Genomic DNA, 19,088 nt, shown 5'->3' with positions numbered 1-19,088 from the left:
AAAGTTTTAAGATTCTTGAACTGCTCTCTAGAGCATCGCTGCCACACTCACCAAAGACTTAGCAGCTCATGCCATTTTGAGTCTTGGATTGATGTGAATATCAGTGAGGATAAGTCTCCATTTATTTCAAACAAGTTGTACACTTAGTGTTTTAATAACATAAGAATGTTGATAAGGCATTTAAAAGTAGGCATGGATATATTGGCCAATAATGCATATTATTGTGTGATGAAACACTGATGCCATGTAATGATAATATTGCCACATTGGTATAAATAGAAATTCAAAACGGCAGAATTCCTCCTGACATGTGAGCAGTGTGCATGCGTTTTCAAGTTTGGAAATGGGGAGATGTTGCTAAGATTCTGGGTTTCGGAGACATGGCATGCACTCTGAAGGTACGCTCCATAGATATTTTTTTATCTGATAAAAATAGAGAGGGCCAATGTCCAGATTTCATATTCTCCCAAAGGGTCAGAATTGCACACCTCCCACGACTCTAGGTCCCTCTCAAGCTGAGGGCTTGCAGGTGGGAACTAGTAACTGAGATGAGCCAGTGGCTTTGTGTGCAGGTGACCCAAGCCTGGTTCTGTCTCTGTGAAGGACTTTCAGAAACATGCAAGGACTTAGCAGTGTGACCAAATGAAAGTCTTCAAGCTTAAAGGCAGAGTTACTTATCATAGTTGTGACTGCCAGCTCAGACTTAATGAATGTACCACAGGATATAAGTACTACAGTCCCTTTACCAGAAACCAGTGCATGTTAGGTGACCAGGGGTGTGACACACTCCAAAACGTTCAGAGAATAGAGGGACAATTGCGTGACCATGATTCTGTCAGGGATGTGCTATAGTCTGCTATCAGAACTTTTTTTTTTCTTTTTGAATATAGAGATCTCCTACAGCTATTATATTTATTTTTTATTAATGTATAATTGACATACAGTATTATATTAGTTTCAGGTGTGCAACAGAGTGATTCAGCATTTGTATACATTGTGAAATGGTCACCACAACAAGTCTAGTTACCGTCTGGCTCCTTGCAAAGTTAACACAATATTATTAACTATACTCCCCATGGCGTACATTACTTATTTATTTTATAAATAAATGATGCATTTATTTTATAGCTGGAAGTTTGTACTTCTTTGTCCCCTTCACCCATTTTGTCCCCCTCCCAACCACACTCCCCCATGGCAACCAGAAATCTGTTCTTTGTATCTATGAGTCTGGATTTGGTTTTGTTTTGTTTGTTTTGTTTTGTTTTGTTTTTTAGATTCCACATCTAAGTGAAATCATGTGGTATTTATCTATCTCTGTCTGATTTATTTCACTTAGCATAATGCCCTCAGGGTCCATTTATGTTGTTGTAAGTGGTAGGATTTCTTTCTTTTTTTGTGTCTGAGTAGTATTCCATTGTGTGTGTGTGTGTGTGTGTGTGTGTGTCTGTGTGTGTGTATCACATTTTTATCTACTCATCCATTGGTAGATACTTAGGTTGCTTCCATATCTTGGCTATTGTAAATAATGCTGCAGTAAACATAGGGATGCACATACCCTTTAGTGTTGCTTTATCTTCAGATAGAAAACAGTAGTGGAATTGCTGGATCATATAGTAGCTCTATTTTTTATTTATTAAGGAACCTCCATACTGTTTTCCATAGCGGCTGCACCAATTTACAATTCTACCAACAGTGCACGAGAGTACCTTTTCCCCACATCATCGCCAACACTTATTATTTTTTTGTTGTTTTGATAATAGCCATTCTGACAGGTGTAGGAGGATCTGAATAGACATTTTTCCAAAGAGGATGCCCAACAGACACATGAAAAGATGCTCATCATCACTAATCATCAGAGAAATGCAAATCAAAAGTACAATGAGGATGGCTTTCAGAACTTCTCTACAAGGAATTACCATTACCAATTTGTTTAAAAATCCATGGAACAATCTCAGTAGGTGTATATGAATGATTTATTTTGAAAAGTCCATTTAAACTCAGATATAGGTCGTATTTTGAAAAGTCCATTTAAACTCAGATATAGATCATATTTTCCAAAAAACACGCACCCATAAAACATAGCAAATTTGAAGAGAAAATTAACGTTTGAGAGAAAGGAGTATAGAAAACCTGCTAAGTGCCCTTTAAAAACATGGGCCTACGTCTGTATTCCAATCCTATAAGTTAGCCTACCATTACTCATCTATGCCGTAATTTATACAATATTGATTTTATTGTCCCACTTTTGGAAACACTCTGTTATGTATATTTATGATGACTCATAAATGTTCAAAATAACATCTGGAGACCAAGTCACTCTTCAGAGTCAGGGAAATAGAGGGCCGTGAAGAGAGATTAGAGCCCATAACCGGGCCAGTATGTAGACCTGAGAAACCTGCTCCAGAGAAGTTCTCTTGAAAAGCAAATAAAGGAAGCCCTCAAATAATAGGAGTTCAAAATGAAAATTTAAAGATGGAAAGTTGTGGAGCCCGAAGTGATGAATCCATTTGAAAGCCCTCATTTTGTCTTGTCCAGGAATCTTCAAATGGTATGTTTGTAAAAGGAATTGATACTCAAGCATTCAGCTGTACTAGGCATCAAAATTCTCTGGTTGAGCAAATTGCAGCTTTGGCATATTAGCACTTCCTGAACACATAACTCCCAGTTACAGATCTCAGACCTGGAGCTGCTTACGTCATCAAGTCAATACCCTGGGACTCACGACTCCAGTTGTATTGGTGCGAGTTGGGGAGTCAATGTTATTGTCTCACCCGGAGTAGCTAAAGGTCTTTACTCCTGGAAGGGGTTAGGAGAGAAATTGACTGCTTTGCTCCCATTTACCTCATCTTGCATTAGAAACAAAGCACAAAGTTGGCTGGGATCAGTGTTAGCATTGCCCACAGCTGCTGAACTCTGATTTAACCAGATGCCATAACTATAGCAACAGGGAAATATTGGAATTTTGAGATTAACATGCTACTGAAATTTACTAAATATAGCACACTTTGTGGTGGGGTGCATATTGTAGGTATTTCCTTTATTTTTCAAATGACAAAATAACTCAGGCTTTGGAAGGAAAGTTAATTTATTATATGTGATAGCTACTAAAGTCTCCCTATGCCCTTGATCTGCATCTATATGTGTGTGATAAGTCAGCTTGATTATCCAAGGCATGGATGGAAATTGAGCTATCATCAAGCTATCTTCTGATTTGCGTGGGTGTTGGAATTTTATCTTTGGGGTTTAGTGGAAAGAACCTCAGGCTCAGAGTCAGGAAACCTAAGTCCCAGCCTCTGTTATTAAATCATTATGTGATCTTAGGCAGGTCTCTAAAGGTACTTTGGGTCTCAGTTTCTCCATTTGTTAGTGCCGGAAGCTGAACTCTTGCAGCTGTCTTATTCTAGGATTCTGAGATATTTACGGTTATGTTTCTCTCTACTTTGGAGGGTACTCACTGACACCCTGTGGAATGAGAAAGAGAGATCCATGTACCAAGATCCCTGGACCAGAGAGATGGTGATAGGAACAACTGAGCCTTCCTTACTCTCTGTACTCTGCAAGCCCTATAAGGAGATTGACTATTGGCTTCATGCTCTGTCAGTCCTCCTTTACTTACAGCTGGGCCTATGTGGCCTCCAGATGTTGGCCATCATCCCCACTCCACCCCATTCAGCAAGGCTCTGAGCCCTATCCTGACCATAGTCAAGGGAGATTTGAAGGGTCCAGGGTCATTTAGGCAGTGTAGCTCTAAGTTCTCCTCTGATTCTGTGCCTCAGTCCTAATAAATAGATTCCTGATGGTTTCCTTTGACCGATCCCTGTCCTTCTCCTTCACATGCAGGTGCTCATTCCTTGTCTGTTTCCTATACTTTTTTTTTTTTTAAACTAGAGAACCTGTCTGAATTAGCTTCATGCTTGGTATCCTTTTCTTTTGCAGATTGGAATTTTGTTGCATTTTTTAGTATTCTTCAGGTCCGAGCTTGGCCACTGCAAGAACACTCTGGATTTGCCCATCAGCCTGTCCGAAGAGATCTCTGTCTATGGCTCGCATCTGAGACTCAGTGATGCCTCATAGCCCACTCTGAAGCACAGCCCCTTGTTGCTTACTGCTGTTTTTTACTAAAGCTGCTGCCTACCTTGCCTGGACCTCATTATCAGGCCCTCTTAAGGTATGTTCCTTTTCCTTTCTGGGGACATTGCCGGTTGCTCACTTCTGGACCATCCTGACACTGGCTATTAGCCTCTACTTCTCACATCTCATTGGAGACCTTACCCTGGAGAGCCCTCCAGGGCCTGCCTGGTCTCGGGGGTTTGGATCTCCCCAGGCTGGTCTATCCCATCCCTGGCCAGTTTCCAGTTACTGTCTACAGAGTCTTCATGGGCATTCCTTGGGCCAGATTGCCCTACCTGAGCCCATCTCAGAATGGAAGCTACTGTGTCCAGACTCATCCACTGTGTGCCTGTTAACAAAGCCTTCCAAGCAAACAGCCTGTGCAGTAAATGACTTTCGTAGGCTAAATTCAAGTTGAAATTCTAAGGTGGACGATGAGGGAGAATTTCTGTATCTCTGCAGCATAAAATAGGGAGAAGGGATGCTGTTGGGAAGTTTTGAGCCAGCAAGAGATAATTAGGTGAAAGGCGAAAAGTACGTTTGTGATCTTTTTGGAAGCAAAGTTAACATGTGAATATCTATGGTGACATCATTGTTACTAGCTGGTAGCCTAGTAGTATTCAGCTCCTTGCAAAGGTGCTTCTAGTTTAATGACATTACCCAGAGGTCCACCCCCCATAGCAGGGGCATGTGCTCTGGCTAGCTATGTGCCCTGGTGCCGAGGACTTACTCTTTCTGAACCTCAATTTCCTCATCCACCAAATGAGGCTTTGTACAGATAATATCTTTGCTCATTTATAAGCTCTCAGGGTGGTGTCAAGAATACCAGTTAGTGTGAAAGTGTTTTACAAACTGTAACATATCATACAGATTATCCGGTTTTCCTTTCCAGATGGGCGGGGGCCACAGACATGGAACCTGTTGCTCAGTGTTGGTGGACAGCAAAGATTAGTATCAGTGTCCTGAGGGAATAGCAGGTCAGAAATAAGGCAAACAGCCTGATATGGAGCCAGATGAGACGAGGGAGACAGTCCACAAAGCTGAGTGCTTTGGGGAGCCAGCAATGCCGATGCATGGGGAAGCTTGAAGGAGAGGAATTTCCTGAGTGGAGAGGAATTTCCTGAGCTAGAGTACAGGGGCTACTGACTTCTTTTTGTTTGGTGCCTGCTGTTGCTGCTCTAGCAGCTTAGACTGAAGCTATTTTGGAAGCAGTGAATAGAGTAGAAGAGCAGACCAAATCGAGGGCCTATTCTCATAAGATCTGCCAGGATTTAAGGACCAGGGAAGGGGCACAAGGCCATTATCAGCCAGCCCAAGTTAAACCCAATTCAAAGGAGAATAATAAGTGGCCTGGGTGACCAGCAAAGGCAAGCCACGTTTGGACACTGTGCTGATTAATATGTGTCAACTTGGCTAGACTATGGTACCCAGTTGTTTGGTCAAACAAAGTCTAGGTGTTGCTGTAAAGGAATTTTTTTAGATGTTATTAACATTAAAATCAATTGACTTTGAGTAAAGCAAATTGCCCTCCATAACGTGGGTGAGCTCATCCAATCAGTTAAAGGCCTTAAGATTAAAGACAGGATTCCCAAAGAAGAAAGAATTCAGCCTCAAGGCTATATCACTGAAACCCTTCCTGAATTCTAGCCTGTGGGGCCTACCCTGCAGATTTTGGACTCAAGACTGCAACATCAATTCTTACCTGAATTTCTAGTCTATTGATCTGCACTACAAATTTCAGACTTGTCAACCCCTACAATTATGTGAGCCAATTCCTTAAAATTTCTCTCTGTCTCTCTCTCCATATATCTATATCTATATCTGTAGATATATACCCTGTTGGTTCTGTTTCTGTGGAGGATCACATCTGAAACAGACACCTTGAAGATGGCATATAGCTTACAGGAAAGGCAATTGAAAGATCCTGGAGAGCCTTCTGAATTTATTTACCAACATTTTCAGTTGGTTACAGTGTAGTAATTGAATCCATACTATGTCTACTAAGTAAGTATCTATTGTGCCATGGAGGTTGGTTGGCAGGACCTCCATCAACTCAGATCCCTGAGAGGACAACCCACAGCCTGAGTGGAAGACCCGCACTTTATGGCAGAGAAGCTTTACTGCCCTGAAGAGAGCACTGAAGGCTGAGCGTCCTCTACCTGGAGCTTAGAGATCTGACTAGAGAGGGCCTCCAGCTCTGCCAGGTTGCTAATGGGGCCAAGAAGGACTTCTGCGGGTCCTCTCACTCAGACTTAATAGAGTCAGCATCATTGAAAGTTGGTGTTCATCTGGTCTGACTCCTCAGTGTACAGATGGGGAGAGTGAGCCCAGGAGAGGAAGGATCGCTTTACAGCAAGTTAGTGGCACAGCCAGGCCAGCATTCAGATCTCTAGATCAGGGGGTCCTAACCCCTGGGCCATGGACTGGTACTGTCCGTGGCTTGTTAGAAACCAGGCCACACAGTAGGAGGTGAGCAGCAGGAAAGTTAAGCTTCATCTGTATTTGCAGCTGCTCCCCAGCGCTAGCATCACTGCCTCAGCTCCACCTCAGATCATCAGACATTAGTTGCTCATAGGAGCACCGGTCCCCAGTGCCAGAAAGATTGGAGACCGCTGCTCTAGATGACAGGGCAGGAAGAGAAGAAAAGAGAAGGAAAGAAAAAGTTCGTTTGATAAAGAGAAGTGTAGATTCCCACTGCACTTTTTCTATGGGCCATTCGGTGAGTAATTATCCCAAAGGAAGCATCCTATTTTTCACAGCTGGATAGAAAGGAAGGAAAATAGAAGAGTCTGAAAATTAAAGTGATATAAAATAGAAAACATTTATAAGGGCTGTCACTGCTAAATCACAAAATTGAAGATGAGCAGTATAAATGGGTTTCATTGAAGAGCAAATTAGCTGTCCTGTGGAGTTCTCTAATAGCAAGAAAGCCACTGCACTTGGTCCAGCCATCTTGGCCAAAGAGTGTTCACCCTTGTTAAAATAAAGGTGCACTTTGATTGCTTCTGGACCAGCTCTCCATATTTCTCCCCACATTTGCTCAGGAATTTGGTTATGTCCCATGAGCATACCGAATTGAATTGATCAATGAAAATGGCATATGCGTTCATTTGTTTTAACTTGATTCTGATAGCTTCATCCATTAAACTTACAATGAAGTTGTAATTCTTTTTAAAAATATAAATTAAAAAACCTCCTGGCAATTCATAATCACTTTAGAATACATCAGGATGAATTCGTAAAGGTGATTCCTTTGCATTCAGTATTGCTGCTTTGTGCCTATGTTTTCCACTGATGATTTAGTAGTATAAATCCCCCTTATACATCATTGAAAGTGTTAGGATTTATACGGTGGAATATAGTATGCATTAGTCCTTCTAGAAAAGAGTGGATGACCTAGTAGAGTTTTATACCTTTAATTCCTACCGTTGTTTGTGGAATGGCATTTCGTAATGAACCATTGTATTTGGGAAAGCAGTGTTCTGCAAATAGCATAGATTATAACCAATATGGGATATTTTACTGTGCTTTCCATGGCGTCCCTCGGCTTCTCACTAAGATACATCCTCACAGCAAAGCATCTTTCATGGCCAAAGGAGAACATTAACCTCTGTTCTGCCCCTTCCCTATTGGGAGCACAGCACAGCTCTGATCAGCTCCTTAAAGGCCCTTTTTTTTACACTCTCTTGTAGATCCGCAGACAGTAGTTGCAAAGCATATTGGAACCTTGGCCAGTGGCACTCCTGAAGTCGGGAAGGTCATCATCAGCTCTTTCCTTTGGTAGCTTTCCTTCTATTTTTTTTTCTTTTTTGAGGTAGTGAAAACTGCTCCAAGTTGCTTCTGTGATCTCTGATTCTCCCCTTCTTTTTATATCCTTTTCTCCTTTCTCATATACCCACTGATGGAGCGATTGAATAACTTTCATTCATTCATTCAAGCATTTACTGAGTCCTGCTTCATGCAAAGCACTGTGCAATGTTCTGAGTTTTTAGAGTTATTCTTTTCCAGTGGTGATGTTCCTTTTAAAATTATAAAAGTAATACATATTCGTGGTAAAAATACAAACAGTGCAAAAGGATGTAAAATGAAAAGAAGAGCCCCTTCAAGCCCCTAGTCTCACTCCTTTGGCATATTCATCAGTAACAATTCCTTGTGTGTCTTTTCAGAACTTTTCTATGCATGTAATAGTGTGCATGTACATTCATGCATATATTTATGCATACACAGGTACATATCTGTACATACATGCTTTTTCAGGAAACACTAATTGGGACATGCTAAAAGCAATTTTGTGCTTCTACTTCCATGTACATCTTGGTCTGCTTTCCATGTCAGCACATGTAGTCTGCTGATTCACTTTAAGACCGCATGGTTGAAATGTGACTTTAGGAAAGCCCTGAGATTTTGATGAGTTTTCTGTAGAGGGCACTACAGATCACCAATTTTGAATGTATAAACTCAATTTTCATTCACTGTCCTCGGGTTTCTTTTGCTTTTCCTTTATATTGGGGACATAGTTATGTATTCTTTCTCTTTTTTTAATGCCCACAGCACCTGGTATTCCTAGGTGGTCTCCCATCCAAGTACTAACCAGGCCCGACCCTGCTTAGCTTCTGAGATCAGATGAGATCAGACACGTTAAGGGTGGCATGGCCTTAGACTAGTTATGTATTCTGATACTTGAAGGATTCCAATGGCTTGCAAATAGTTTGGGCAAAAGTTAAAAGTAGCTTGATCAGTTTCCTTCCCCACATACCAGGTATCTACTCTGGCCTTGGACCACTCTCAAAGTAGCTCCCCAGTCTCCAGAGCTTGTCCCAGTACTTGATGACAGTTTCTTTTCTCCTTTTCATAAGTTTTCTGTAGTGTCAGCCTACATTTTCTGGTCTGGCCTCATTGACTATAAAGTTCTTGCTTATTTGGACATACCGTATCCTCACTGGTTTTCATTTGCCCATGTGCAATGTGACTCCTCTCTCAAAAATCTGCTAATTCTATGTCACCCTTATTTGAGCATTTACTATACGTTAGATATTGTGAGCCTCGTTTCTTTTATTCCTCACAACAAACTCATGAGGGAGGTGCAGTAATTCTCCCCAAATGATACATGAGGCACAACCTTCTAGGGTCAGATAAACTTGGGTTCAAATTTCAGCACTTCCACCTACTAGCTGTGTGACCTTGCACAATGTCCTTAACCTTTCTGTGCCTCTTGTGTCATTTGGGGATAATTACTGCACCTCCCTCGTGAGTTTTATGAGGATTGAAGGAAGTGAAGCTCACAATATCTAATGTACAGTAAATGCTCAGATAAGTGAGCTGGCTTTTAACCAGCATGTGTACTGTCTCCCTTAAGTCACCAAGTGCTTGTTGGCTGGCCAGTCATAACAGAGCAGCCCTAGCCTTTCTGTGAGCCTGTGATTCTCTAAGGGCAGGCCACAACAGCCACTCCCTGACTCTGTGCAGCATGACAGGCTCCGCAGGAGGGTCCTATTGAGAGTTCTCTCTTGCTGGAATAGCATTTTCTTACACACTAAACCATGGGAAAGTTTTTTATGGGGAGGAAAGGGGAGGACTTCCTGCTTATAATTCGAGCTGAGAAGAGATTCCCACTTTGTGAAGCTCCACAGTCCTTCCTGTAAAATGCTCTTATAAGACCTCAGGCAGAATCAGCAGCTGTTGGGCATTTTTGTTTCATCTCTTCATGCTCCACCTCAGAGATACAGATTTACAACCCTACTTTGACCTAAAACAGCAACATACAAGAGAAACTGGTCTTTTATTTGCCAAATCAGAGTTCTCCAGTTTCTCTATCAATTCTGCTGCCCTAGGTATTCCTTTGTGAATTCAGGTTTATCTGAATGAGGTATCTAAGAGAAGCACATGGTAACTAGATGATTTCTATCCCAGTCTCTTTCTTTCCCTGGTCTCCAATCCTGATTCTCCAACTGCCTTGCCTTTATGCTTTAGGGATTCATAATCAGGATATGGTCATGGCCCAGTTGCTGAATTGGGCATTTCTGAGTCTAGAAGAGAGGTCATTCCAGATGTTAGGAAAATGCCTTTTATTTCTTCAGCGTCTGGTAGAAATCGAATGGTTGGAAGAGTGTTTTGTTTGTTTACTTACTTATTTTCAAGTTTTTACTTTTATTCTGTTTTATTCCCAGCACTAGAAAATAAACCTGAAAATCTGGAAAGGGAAAGACCAAACCAATAGTAATTGCTCTGGAATTGTGGGACTTTTTCAGTAATAAATGTCTAGATGATGTGTTTATTCCAGTTCCAATCCAATTGAATTCAACAAATATCTGTTGAATGCCTGCTGTGGAAAAGATAAAGAATGAGTAAGACATGGCTCTCACCCTCCAGGAGTTCACAGTTAACAGGGAAATCAACATATACACTGTTAATTCTCATCCAAGGAAGACAATAATAAAGGTATATATAGAAGTTTAAACAAGGTGCTATGGGAGTATTGGAGGAGTGAAAAAAAACTTTAATTAGGGAATCTGGAAAGATTGTTTTTGAGAAAAGAAGGTTTTGAGCATGGTCTTAAAGAATTGATGAGACTATTTATAGGCAGACATTGAGGTTTAGGCTGAGGAGCCACTCACTCTCTCTCTGGGTATGAGAGCAGAGAATGACGATTGGTCTGTTAGGGCAGACAGCGGTAGGAAATACAACTGGAAAGGTACGGCTGATGCAATTTATGAAGAACCTTGATATAGGCTTAAGGGTTTGGACTTGCTCTGTAGACTAAAGAAGTCTTAGATTAGCACCCCCACCCCAAATCATAGAGGAATCTCTTCCCTATCATCACAGCCTCTGGGTGTTTCACAGTGGTCTCTGTACAGATGCTTTCCAGTTACACTCATATTCATTTGATGAAGATTCTCTATGTGAGAAATACTCCACTTTAAAAAACATGTCACATGGGATTGATTTAAATGGTCCCAATATTATCAATCATGCATTTAATTTATTTCTCTCCCCAGTAGTGTATGTACTTTGATTATATTGACTAAGATTACAGTCCACGTTGATATAACCCAAGAGTAATTATTGATGATCTAGGTGGTATTGCATTTGAAATTTATCCTACTCTGTCTTCAGTTCCATTCATTTTGAGCTTATACTAAACCAGTTCTAACTGTTCCATCAGGTGGCTCTTTTACTGGCTCTATTTGTTGTCTTTCTCTGGTGTTCCTAGAATGACAGATTAAATTATATCAGATGCTTCTCTCTCTAAGATATGTTAACTTTGCACCATCCTCTTTTACCATTCAGCCTGTCATCCTATCACAAACAGGCATTAGCTTCATTTGGCATGATTTGTGTTTGAAGAATCCATATTAACTACTGTTTATCACTCAGGTTTCCCCTAGGTACTCATAAATGACTGCCTTAATAATTGTCCTCACAGCTTACCAGATATTGAAATTAAATTTATGAGTTTAATTCCATGAGTTCCCTGGGGATTTCTTTTAAAGAAAAATGGAACAAGGCAGTTTCATGACTCATAGCAACTCTTCCATAATAAACCAGTGTGATTAAAAAAAAAACATTTTGCAAGGAAACAAATTTCAGTTTTAGCCTTCCAAAATGATTATTATAAAAGTTAACAAATAATAAGATGTTCTGAAATACTAAAAGACATCTTGTGTTCTTTAAAACTCTGTATTTACTGCACTTACACATATTCTTAAGGGCCACAACAGATGACTAAAAGTGTTAATCCACTAGTTTATAGTCCTTTGTGAAATTTGGTCTTTTTATATTCAAATTATTGCCCACTTTATATTCAAAAATAGCCCAATAATGGCACTTTTTAAAGGTTATTTTGTAAGTGCTGTCAGTCAGGCATATGCTAAAGTACTGTTTCAGGTTTTTGAGATAAACTTGCCTGCCAAAATTGTGGTTAACTATTTTATAACTGAATCATAATGCACAGACCTGAGACCTGAGTCTTCTCTTCACTGAGTGCAGTGCGGGGAGAATTGTAAGTAGGCTGTAGATGGACCATAGTTACCTCTAAAATTTGTGACTGACTGGGAAAGGATTGATGTACATTTGATAGCCAATGTAGGATGCCTCGAAAAGGAGGGATGCATAGAACATTCAGTGAATGTTCTTGGTCAAGTTTAGATGTCTATAATTGCCCAGCCAAGACTGCCTGCTACTCTAGGTAGGAATGTGTGGAACGACTGGTTGACATCAGTCATAGTAGGAAATTAATCAGTTTTCTCCAACTGAAGCAGTGAAGAGCAACATGCTGATGCAATAGTCCCCCTTTTCTTAACATTCCATAGGAAAGTGGTCAGACGGCGCCTCCTCTTTGAGCCATCACCAGTCCCCTTCCCAGTGACTTGGTCCAAGAGGCAAATTATGTTTAAAAGCAATTTGGTGGTGTCATCTTTTTTCATTAGGTATGGCAGATATTCTGGAAGCTCTGTCATGGTGCATTTTGCTTTGGTGCCTGTCACGACTATAGTGCATAGGTTTTTTACTTGTTCATATGAATGTTTTTATTTCAGAAACTGATGTCTAGGGCCATGAAGCAGCTGAGCAGTGGGAAAATCCTCCACTATGCAATCATGGTCTGGGATAATATTTAGGAAGAGAGAACATGCATAAGTTACCTACCAACCTGACGGAAATGGATTCCAAACCTGGCATACCATGCCTCACTCTTCACCAGTGTGCTCCTGAAAGAGAAGCCCATGGTGAGCAGTTTAGAGTTTGTTACTGGGAGGGAAACATTGGGTTTCAGGAGAAAGTATTTAGATGGCATTTTAAGAAGCCATTCCTTTTTTTGGTAGAGTAGAAAAATCTACCTCTGAGCCTGTGGTGTGATCTTTTTCTCTAGATGAACACGATGACTATCTCTCGTGCATTTTTCTGATATTTATTCTGCAAATCAGCTGCATGAACCCCTGCCACTCTCCTGAATAAGCTTCCAGGCATTACGTGCATGCTGTGTTCCTGTGGAGGGATGGCAGTAATCTCTGCTAAGATAAACTGGAGCTTCTGTGGATAAAGCATAAACACAGTGAAGTGTGTATGGCTGGAAGATTTAATGCCTCTACAGGTAATTTTTTTTGGAGGGAGGATCTGGCATTTAATCAAATCCAGAGTCATTATGTAAATTTAATCACCTTGCAACACACTAGTAATTTTATTATCTCCTTTTCACTTGACAGTGCTTAGATACAAGTTGGGTTTGGAATTCCAGAGGTAGAGCACTCTGATTGGAGGCATATTAAGGAAAAGGTACTGTGGAAATGAGATAAAAACTTTATTCTTGCTATTGATTGTCATCTTTGTACATGTACAGATGTCCAACAATGGGTTTTTACAATGAAGTGTGAAGATTTAAAGATTTCCACCTTTCATAAAGCCCCCAATAATTTGCAAAGAACCTATTTTGAATGGACTATGTTAAATCTACTCCTGTCATATAGAAAACCTTAGCACTGAATGAGATGTGGTTCAAACTCGCCCTAACACAGGGGCCTCCTTCACATTTGCGTAGCCCATTTTGATGTGGCCACTGGTTACTAGCATGATGTCTTGTGTTGGATTATTTAAGCCATAAGATCTATTTAAAGTTAAAGACAGTATTTCCATTCATCAACACCAGCTTCAGTAGATGTTTAAAAGGTTCATTGGGGTTGATGATCCTGGATAGACATTATCCATCACCACATCACTGTTCATATTATGAGGCTGAGGAAGAAAAAACCTGGTTAAGTTGGATTTCCCAAAGGGCACTTGGGTTTTTGACATTGTGATTCACACTAATGATAGTGTCTTAAAGTAATGAAGCTAACTACTTACAGAGTGAAATTAGAAAGGAGGGAAGAGGGAAGACATGATAAGATGTTGAACTAAACTCGCTAAGGCAGAAGAAATGGCATTTGGGGTATCTTTTCTTCCACTTCTCTGTTTCACTTTCCCCATTTTTTCTTATCTCTTAACCTGAAAGAAACTCTTGAGAATATCCCTTCTCCTGTGGACAAAAACTCCATGAGCTCCTCCATCCATATGCTGGAACATGGAGGCCCCTAGTCAGCCAGGCAGCCTGGAAGACATCATCATCTGATGTCTTCCTTGGTGTATCTTGCAGAAATGGAAGCCAACAACTCAGGGAAATGCCCCTAATTTGGGTACAATTCAGATGACCAGGTTTCCCCTACCTAGAGTGCTACTTATTCCAGTGAAAACTTTTCTTTTTTTTTCTAAAACTCCTCATTAACTCCATGAATCATAACATGGCCTCATACCAAGAAATCAAAATGGCATAACTTGGATTAAGATTGAAGCGCTTTACTATCCAATTTCCCATCAAGCTTATTTGTTCTCTGTTTACTACCGATACCTCAGCTTTCTCTTCCTAAAATGACTGTAATAATCACTACCTACTCTAAGGGTTGGTATAAGGATTCAGTGAGACACGGATATGAAAGTATCCAGCTCTAGGTCTGGCCCAGAGTACATGCTCAGTGAGGGCAGGTTGAATCAGAATGATCTTATGCTTAGGAGTCTAAAGGGCTGACTTTTGAGAGGTATTTATATATATATATTAGATACAAGTTCTTTGTGAGATACGTGGTTTGAAAATATTTTCTCCCAGTCTATAGCTTGACTTTTTTATTCTTTTAACAGTGACTTTCACAGAACAATACTTTTAAATTTTGATGAAGTCCAATTTATCAACTTCTTTTTTATAGCTCATGCTTTTGGTGCCATATCTAAGAACCCTTTACCTAACTCAAGATCATGAAGATTTTCACCTATTTTTTTTTCTAAAAATTTTATAGTTTTATGTTTTACATTTGGATCAATTATCCACCTCGAATTGATTTTCGTATAATGTGTGAGCTTTAGGTCAAGGTTACATGTTTTACCTATGGATGTAAAATTATTTCAGCACCATTTGTTGAAAATACTATCTTTTCTCCATTGAATTGCTTTCACCTTTGTCAAAAATCAATTGGCCATATTTATGTGAATCTATTTCTGGACTCTGTTCTGTTTCATTGATCTGTTGTTCCTTTCCTTTGCCAATACCACACTGTCTTGATTACTGTAGTTTTACAATAAGTCTTAAAATCAAATAGTGTTATCCTTCCAACTTTATTCTTTTTCAAAAAAATTTTAGCTCTTTTAGTTCCTTTGCTTTTCAAATAAATTTTACAATCTACTTACCTGAAAATATAAAAAAGTTCTGTTGGGATATTGATTGGAATTGCATTAAATCTGTAGATCAGCTTGGGAAGAATTGACACTTTTACTGTTTCCTTCAATCCATGAACACAGTATCTCTCTGTATTTAGATATTTTAAAAATTTCTTTCATCAGTGGTTTATGGTTTTCAGTATATAGTGTCTGTACACATTTTGTTAGATTTACACTTAAGTATTTTATTTTGTTTGAGCTATTGTAAATTGTATGTGTTTTTTTTTTCAAATTTTAGTTTCCATTATTACATTGGGAGTGTATAGAAGTATGATTGATTTTTGTATGTTGAACTTGTAACCTACCACCTTAATAAACTTACTATTTCTAGGAAGATTTTTTTCGGTAAATTCCTTGGGATTTTCTGTGTAGACGGTTAAGTTGCCTGCAAATAGAATTTTATTTCTTTCCAATATTTATGCCTTTTATTTATTTTTCTTACCTTATTGCATTGGCTAAGACCAGTATGATGTTGAATTGGTGGTGAGAGAGGATGCTTTGCATTGCTCTTGATCTTAGAGAGAAATAACTTAGTCTTTTGCCATCAAGTATGATGTTATCTGTAGTTTTTTGGAGATGCTTTTTACCAGGTTGGGGAAGTTTTTCCTTCTATTTCTACTTGCTGAGAATTTTTTATCATTAATTTATGTTGACTTTTCTCAAATGCTTCTTCTGCATTAATTGGTATAATCATGTAGTTTTTATTCTTTCGACTGTTAATATGGTGAATTACATTGATTGGTTTTTCTATTATTGAACCAACCTTCTAATCTCATGATAATTTCAGTTGACCGTGATATATTATTTCTTTATATATTGATGGGTTTCATATGATGATATTTGTTAAGAATTTCATGTCTGTATTCATGAGGGATATTAGTTTATAGTTTACTTTTCTGGAACTTTTTGTCTGATTTTGGTATCAGGATTAGGTTTGTCTCATTAAATATGTTGGGAAGCATTTTCTTTTTCTATTTTTTGAAAGAGATTGTGTAGAACTGGTGTTATTTCTTCTTTAAATGTTGTGTAGAATTTGCTAATGGAATCATCTGGGCCTGAAGATTTTTTTCCAGAAGTTTTCAACTACAAATTCAATTTTTTTAATGATTATATAATTGTCCAGTTTATCAATTTCATCATGGGTGAGTTTTAGCAGTTAGTGGTATTTAAGGACTCATTGCCTTTTTAATCTTTACTCTGTGAAGTAGGCAAGACAGATAGTCTTAGCTCACTGCTCAGAACAGTTCCAAGTACATAGTAGAAGCTTAGTTAATATTGATAGGATGAAATTGGTAAATGAACTCCATTTAACAAATGTGGAAACAAAGGTTCAGAGTAGTGAAATGACTTGTTCAAAATTATTTTGTTCATAAATGGCAACACCAGGACTCAAACTCAAAAACAAAAATAGCTTTTGAAGAAGAGAAAATGAGAAGGGAACTAATTCAGCATCTATTTTGTGCTAGACATTGCTGGGTGTTTTCATATAATATGTCTCGTTTAAATTCCGACAACAATCCTGTGATATAGGTGTTGCTGTTTCCATTTTAAAGTCGAAAGAAGTAAGGCTCTTTATTAGTCAGGGTCCTAACAGGAAACATATGGCACACTCAAACTGGGATAGTTTGAGGAGGGTTTAGTTAAAGGACTATTTACGAGGTCAGCAGGGTGTAGAGAAACCACAAGGGCTAGTATAGTGAGGCTGTTACCCCCACCACCACCACCGCCCAGGCCCAAAGGGATGAAGAAAAGGAGAATCTAGAGAGAGAACATATAGATGGAGAGACCTCTAAGCAGGTAGCTTTGAGATGAACAGTGGTCTTTGATCAAGGGACATTGCTAACTCCACACAAGGTGATTTCATAGGTGGAGGGTGAACAGCTAAGAGAAAACTACACTCTTCTCCCAGTAATTAATCACTGGCCAAAGGTCATTTCTGGCCAGACCCTACCGGAAGCCCAGAGGCCAGTGAAGCCTGTTGGTATAATCCATACCAGTCAGTTTCCTGGGGAGGAAAGCAGGATAGAGACTGAATCTGGAGAATAAAGAGGTTAAGTAACCTGTCGAAGATCACACAGCAACCTGGTAAGAGGCAGATCTAGAATTCAAATTCCAAGGCTCCAGTTTCTGACACTGCACTTGTCCATCTTCCCCAGGGGACTGGCTTTCAGGGCCAAAGTATTAGAAAAGGACCTTTGATAAATCCCACAATGTGTATATGTTCTCATTTCATTTCTCCGTGACCTGCAATGTAAATGCAGCTATGTTGGTATCATAAATTAGCATTAAGGTACTGGGAAAGAGAATGTTAGGAGGTGAAAGGAGTTCTTTCTGCCTGAGCGAGGAGCCAAGAAAGGTGATGAAAGTTAGGGGAGAGGACATAAGAACCGAACCATGAGCAGGCCAAAAGCAAGCAAATTAGGCTAATATTGACTGAGTGCTTTCTATGTGCCAAGTACAGAAGTCGACAGAGGTTAAAGGGTTCTGAAAAATCAAGTTTGCATAAAAAGGAAAGAAGCCCTTTGAGGAGTTTGTGTCATTCTGGGGCACTAGAGGTGAGAGGATTTGTGCATTCTGACTCTGGAATTCAACTGATAAAGCACTGGATGGAGGCCCAGATGGCTGTCTTGAGCAGCTCGAGGTCCTTGCTAAGAGCCCAGCCTGCTGGTGGGTGAAATAAGTAAGAGTAGAAGGAGGCGAGAGAAGTGGCCTCCATGACTTAGCTGACACCTGCAATTTGCTTAGGTGTGTATAATCTGTATCTTAAAACCCCTCACATTGGGCAAGGCAGGCCACTATGCAACCAGCAACCACTGAAGTGGGGCTTTGGGCTGAGAGACAGACCGTCTTCAAAACTGAGGGTTAGACCTCCCTGCTTCCCTGCTGTGATCTCTATAATAGCAGCCTCAGGCAGCAACACCCAGTCTGGTCTACCTCCTCTCAGTGTCTCTATCTAACGTTTTCTGTGGGGGCTCTGGTTGCATGGGAACTGGTTTGAGCAAGACTACCTTGACCACCAACTCTTACAGTATCTAGCTCAGTAGTAATTCTCAACCTCAGCTGGACATTAGGATCATCGGCGGGCAGAGGCAGCTTCATATCCTTGTGACCAGTGCAATTATACAGGGTCCCATGCTCAGAAGGGGGCCCCATGGTAGGGCTTTAATGCTGTGTGGTTGCCATTTGAAATTATTAATAATTTTATCTTTGAACCTGTGTTTTATAAGTGAAGTCCAATGGGACAGTAGAGCATGCACTTGGTGCTTGCAACCTCGATTTTTTCACATGTTGTTCCACTTACCACTACCTACCCATATCTTCAAGATGGGTTTTTGACTGTCACTCCCTTGATTCCTTGTTCCTTGGGACCCTCTTTCTTGATCCCATCCATATCCATCCAGTGGGAGCCTGGACATAGGGAAGGTCAAGGTCAGATGCTTGCACCCTGCAGCCTCTCGGGGTAGGTCATGAGAATGACCATCCTTGTACCTGGTTCATAGTACTAGGCATGTTCAGTGGGCAACTCAGTGGGGGCAAGCCTCTTGTCCATTCCTGATCGGGGTACCTAGTCTGTCCTTGTGGAGAGGTTGCAGTACCCTTGGGAAGTGCATATATGCTATTGGTTGGGATGGCAGGCTCATGGGAAGGGGGGTGATGCCTTGCTCAATTCCCCTGCCCTCTAACAAGACACAACATGTCAGTCCAGCAGTGGAAGGGGGTACCCAACAGTTGTCAGGCCC

The 19,088-nt window shown here is 40.2% G+C and overlaps 1 long non-coding RNA gene and 1 pseudogene across 5 annotated transcripts in view; one reads left to right on the top strand and one right to left on the bottom strand.

The window, feature by feature from the left end:
* The window catches only part of LOC107196234, a 107,609-nt gene that overhangs the window by 50,267 nt on the left and 38,254 nt on the right, over positions 1-19,088 (top strand). For 4 of the 5 annotated variants that reach the window (XR_001517611.2, XR_003048432.1, XR_003048430.1 and 1 more), the window contains exons 5-8: positions 3,937-4,168; positions 12,645-12,833; positions 12,977-13,198; positions 13,311-13,380. This is a non-coding gene — a long non-coding RNA (uncharacterized LOC107196234). The remainder of the gene's footprint in view (positions 1-3,936; positions 4,169-12,644; positions 12,834-12,976; positions 13,199-13,310; positions 13,381-19,088) is intronic. The other variant, XR_003048433.1, reaches the window with a different exon arrangement.
* Positions 8,653-8,771, bottom strand: LOC112485468 (annotated as a pseudogene).

Source organism: Pteropus alecto, unplaced genomic scaffold (assembly GCF_000325575.1).
Source record: "Pteropus alecto unplaced genomic scaffold, ASM32557v1 scaffold341, whole genome shotgun sequence".
In the NCBI taxonomy this organism is placed as follows: Eukaryota; Metazoa; Chordata; class Mammalia; order Chiroptera; family Pteropodidae; genus Pteropus; species Pteropus alecto.
Note: the sequence above shows the minus strand (reverse complement) of the source record. Positions and strands in the feature narration are given on the sequence as shown.